Below are 6,034 nucleotides of genomic sequence, written 5' to 3' on the forward strand. Positions count from 1 at the left end.
TGCCCGTTATCAGCTATACCATATTCCTTGTTTCTCCCAGATTTATATATATAAATTATATAATGGAGTCTGGAGACTTATTTAGTGCCTCGGTTCCTGCAAGCAGGGAAAGGCTGTTGCGGCGAAGAGCAGAAGTGACCTACCAGGAGATGGAAGCCCTGCATAATAAGGTCAAGGCTGCAGTGCAGAAGGGAGATTTGACCATCATGGTACTGGAGCCTTTGGAAATTGCGTTGCGGGAGAAATTCACCACACTCCAGGATGAGTTAGAGCGATTGAGCTCTAGTGAAATTGGGAGCGAATTATTCTGGAAGTTCTCCCAGCTCGCCCCTGATGTGTGCGTTAATATTCAGGTGGGAATGGCAAGGTACTCCATAAGGGTGCCTGAACACTCCACTCGTCTCGACGGCACCACTGGTCCCATTGCTCCGTCGTTGACAAAACCAACCACCGAGGCTACGAAAGTGCATGCTGGTCTCTTGGTAAATCGTCGCTCATGCAGTCAGGATTCTTCGCTGGACCGCGACATCCAATCGGGTTTTCAGGATTTGAAATTGGAGCGAAACCTGAGCAACAATCATGATAGCCAGGCCGGGTCCAATTGCGTCTCATCAGTGCCCCTGCTATCCACCGCTCTCCCCGTGGTCGCTATTTCCACATCGCATCTGGCAGTTGTCTAGGATGGATTTTCTAAAGCTGCTACTCTTAATCCCACATCTGGCCCGGGATTTGGTTTATTGCCACCGTTGCCGATTAAGTCAGCGCCCAGGTCTGACTCCATTCTGGACTCTAGACTGCACCCTTCCAATGGGGGGAGGTCGTCCGCATCGCTGCTGCCGCCGACTGCAGCTGCCACGGTGGCTGCTGCTCCAGCCGTGAAGGCTCCCGATCCTGCAATCGAAAGGTGCGCCGACGCGCAATTTCGGAAAGAAGTTTCCTTCCACTCTCGCCACTCTATTGACGCCTGGCTCGAGCGCTCTCTGGATCTGGATGGACACGGCAGCCTGCAACTGAGAATTTTGGACCTTGAGGTCATCAGCAATATTATGTGATGAAGCTGTCCCATGCCCCTAAGGATTCTTTGTTGAAAGATGGAATTCAACGGGGGGAGGATGTTGGGACTTGTGCCAGCATCAAATAACATAATTATTTCAATTTAATTCTCCCAGTGTAACTAGCCGCAGCGGTCCACTAATTGCCCGTTATCAGCTATACCATATTCTTTGTTTCTCCCAGATTCGCATGCGCTTTGTTGTTCTTTTGTAGCGCATGCACTTTGGGAGCTTTGGTGGAGCTTCTGCGCAAGCTTTTAGGTTTTATGACTTGTAATTCGGCATTGTTTTGGACCGGCCGCGGAATTTGTTTTGGGGTTAAATTGACCCAATAAAAATATTGAAATCGAATTGTGGATTGTGTATTAATTCGGTCGCTATCAAAATTCTGATAGCTCAACATAAATCTTAAAAGTGATTTTTAACTTCCCTTGGCATAACTTTACTAGTGAATAGCATCGAAACCCTTATACCTGTTTAAATTACCCCTACTATAATAAGAAGACACAATGTTATTTATACTTGTTCTCAAGTCAAGGTAAATCATGGTAAGAGCTGAATATATCTATTGAATTTCAAAATAATAAAATGTCAATAAATATCACAAATTTGATCTATCATAGCCAAGTTTATTTTAAACTTAACTTTAAGGATATTATGCACAAATTCCCGGAGTATAGAGAGTAACAGCGATAGGGCTCTCGATTAGCGATAGAGCTGTCTAAAGATAGGCACGTTGAAGTCGAGCGGTCGAGGAAAAGATTGATTGTGGATGACGTGCAGTCTTTTTCACCAGAAAATACCCCCAGTAACTTATGAGCGCATAACTAGAGCGAGAAAAAAACTAGCCCTAGCCGACTAGACAAACATTAATGGCCTCGAAGTACCCAAAAAAAAGAACTTGTTCTCTTCAGTAAGAGATAAAAAATGTCTCCCCACGTCCCCCCCAAGACAAAACAACCAGGCTTTACTTCAGCAATAACACCAATTACCTGGGAGTGGTACCAGATGGAAAACTAAACTGTAACATAAACATAGAAGAAAGGTCAAAGACGGCTGCAATAGCCCTCTTCACCTGCAAAAAAAATAATGGGGTATGACTCCCTATATAGTCGGCTAGGTCTACATGGCCATAATCAGACCTACACTATTGTAAGGAGTTGTGATATGATGGCCAGAACTTAAAAAAGGAAAACAACCTCAAGAAGTACGGAAAGATCAAGCAAGTAGCAATACTATGTATCATGGGGTCACTCCAATCCAGTCCTAACGAAGTCCTAAATGCCACACTTAGCCTAACTGATCCAGGTTTAGCTTTAGTAGAAACCCCAAAATAATTAAATAAATTGTATTAATATCTATGTATCGAACTGTGCTTGTTTTTATTAAAGCTAATATTTGGAACACAAAAAATAAAGCTCTCGAAAACGCTCGGTAACTAAACTGGGACTCTGCACCATTTTACAAAATGACCGACTAATGCTCACCAGTACAGACTACTGCACTCCCAAGGAATAAGCTCATTCCTCCCATAAACAATGAGCTCATTCCTAACACTCATTCAAAATAGATAGGAATGGGGCTAAGCTTCTACACTGACCGCTCCAAACTAAACAATAATGATGCGGAGGAATATACTCCGAGAAAATTGGCATCAGAACTCAGTTCGGCATCAGGCCGAAGTCATAGCTAACTGCACACAAAGATAATTCAACAAATAGAGAGAGAGCTAACCGGCTATTAAATCGATTAGCTCTATCACCAAAAACTCGAAAACTTTCTCGAAACTGTAGATTATCCCTTCACCAGATGGCCAATCAGATTGACATTAGCCTTATCTGGGTCCTTGGTCACAGGGACATATAGGGACGCATAGGCACCACCACACCGCTCCAGGGTGGACATAAGGGTACTGGTGTACCAATAGCCTCATATAAACTTCAACTTAGACGCAAAAAAAGAAAAAAACAGCTCAACTGGAAATCCGTTCCAAATGGCCAGTTGACCCGCCAACTCTGGCCCAATATCTCAAAGAAATGAACAGGACAGGAACAGAACAGGACACGCATCAGCAAGGCTGGGATCAATTGCTCGTCAAATGAATTCACCCCACAACGACTACTGGCGCAGCTGTAGAAGGAAGAAACTGCCCAGCCCTACAGTTACTCAGACTATGACATCAGGTGATAGGTTCTTAACCGACACTTCGGAGATATCAAAGGTAGATCCAAAAAGGATAAGAAAATTAGACCAACTTTTGCCTTATGACATGTATGTATAATAAATGGTAAGAATTTCAAGAACGCGTTCATATTATATGTTAATATTTAATATAAATATTCATATATTTTACTCCCAAAAATAAAAAAAAGTTAGTACTTACTTTTGGTATACGAAGTCCCAATTATCAACAATAAAATTTAAAAGGGTGGAAAATCCAACAGTTTCTGTACCTAACACATTTAAAATTAAAAAAACGTCACTTTCTTTCATATAAGAAATGTTTCTCATCATAGTAAATTCGAGCAGGTAATGAATTTTTTCTGGTTGAGATGGACATCCGGCAAGCATTCTCAATAAGAAGGTTCGATCACTTTGAATGTGTAATTTTGGAAAAAGCAATATTCGTTCCAGTCCTAAAATCCAATCGTTCATAGAACCCCATTTGAAGACGGGGCATATGTGCTCTTTTGGAAGGCTGCAAATAACCGAAAATTTATAATAAAAGCTACATATTTTTATTTAATACTTACGAATTTTGACTACTATGATTCGATCCATTAATCCAGTTTTCAAAAGCACTTTGTGCTTCTTTGATACATGGTAAATAGCCTGCTCGACACAAAAAGCTCCTTGTTAATCTACGCCAATCTGCTTTCGATGAATCTTCGTCCTTCTGTTCTTTAATTAAGTCTTCATACAATGGAGCCAAAATATCTATAGTATATAACTTATCGAAAAAGAAATGGTAAAAGCAAGTTTTTTATTCAAAAAAACATTCATGATATATATACCTGAAACTTTTTTACTACTGATGGAATTTCAATGCGCCGACCTATTTGGTCTAAAAATGTATATACTGGATTCCAAACTATGTGATCCCGCTCATTTTTTAAAAATAATGTCATATTTAGCGCAGCAGAAAAATTTAATTCTCCAGCATATGCCAGATTCCAAGCATCGTGTAATAGCTTTGCCCTGTAAATAAAGTTAATAATTTTTGGAGATTAGAAAAATGAAGAGCTTAGAGAACCCAATGTAACAAATGTGAATTTCACACATATAAAATTACACTGCCAAGTAAGTTAATGAAAATTATACAAAGCGGTTCAATAGGAGTTTAAGATTAACATTCACCATTCACCGTCTCAAACAACTTTCACCATTTCCATTCAATCAGCCAATCTTTTTTTCCGTAAATCATTTTTGAAAAGAAGTTTTTATCCGATCTTCAAAGGGTAAAAGACGTTTATTTCCCTTGCCCCGAAAGAGTAGCTGACAAGAAGGCTCCGGGAATTAGATCCGATAGAGTAAAATATTACCAAGAAGAGGGTTGCTCAGATAAAGCTTTAAATTGAGATTTAAGATAATATGTAGTGCAAACCGAAAAGATACATTTTCAGCGTGTTTGTAGATGCTGGCTTTCTACATTTTTTTTTTTTTCGAACTACAATGGCTGAGGAGCAGAGGACAAAAGTTTCTAGTCCTTCTACTAGGAACGTTAAAATTTAAGCGTGTTAGTAAATGCTGGCTGTCTATATTTCCATAAAAAAGATTGTATAGAAACATGACACCCAGCATCGTTCTACGGTTTGTTAATGATGGTAAGTTGATTAGTAAAAGTCTACTACGATAAGAGGGGAGGTAAAGATTTGCATCCCAATTAAGTCCCCTAAGCGCAAAAGTAAGGAAGTTTTATTGTACAGATTCAATTGGTGTACTCCATATTGAGGACTCCAGACACACGATCCATACTCAAGAATCGGACGGACCAGTGATGTATATAACGTTTTAGTTATGTATGGGTCATTAAATTCTTTTGACCATCTTTTAATAAAATCAAGCACACCCATAGCTTTATTAACCATGGTAGACATATGGTCGGTAAATTTAAGTTTCAAATCTAATAGGACACCTAGATCGTTAACCTGAGTTAATCGTTCTAAGGCGTTCCCATAGAGAAAGTACATAGCCTGGTGAGGACTAGATCGGTAAAAAGAAATGAGTTTACATTTCGATCCATTAATCTTTAGGTAATTTGCTAAACACCAATTTTGAAATTTATCCAAATCGGATTGAAGTCTAGACTGGGCGCTAGTGAATTTATTCTGAAGGCGTAGCACGTTGGGAAAACACGTTGGGTTCTCCCTGATAAGTAGCTCGAAATTCAGATAAGAAGATTGGTTGGGAATCCCAAAAGACTGAGTTTACTTATAAGAAGCGAATGGTTAAGAGAGTCAAATGCTTTACTGAAGTCAGTGTATATGACGCCTGGTTGTAAGCCATCCGTGATAAAAGATGTTAGCTCCAATAAGTTGGTAGTGGTGGAGCGGCGCTTCATGAAGCCATGCTGGCACGGAGTTATTATTGAACTACATAGGTGTTGCAAATGTGGAGTGATAAGTTTTTCAAAAAACTTTGGAATGGCTGACAATTTATAGATGCCTCTATAATTCGCAGTGTCGGATTTTTTCGCTTTTTTATGCAGCGGAATAATGAAGGATTCCTTCCACATAAGGGGAAAGATCGAAGTTTCCAGCGATAGATTAAAGAGTTTAAGAAGCGGTTTGCACAGAGCCCCGGCACAGTTCTTCAGAACATAGCCTGGTACTCCATCAGGGCCTGGCGAATACACGGGCTTGACCTTAAGAAGATCCGATAACACACCACTTTGATCGAAAGATGGGCGAAATATAAGATTAGCTGATTGGATATTATAAGTGTAAGGCTGAGCTGCTGCTAGGTGAATACGTAGTTTGAAA

This window comes from Drosophila ananassae, chromosome 2R (assembly GCF_017639315.1).
Source record: "Drosophila ananassae strain 14024-0371.13 chromosome 2R, ASM1763931v2, whole genome shotgun sequence".
Classification (NCBI taxonomy): domain Eukaryota; kingdom Metazoa; phylum Arthropoda; class Insecta; order Diptera; family Drosophilidae; genus Drosophila; species Drosophila ananassae.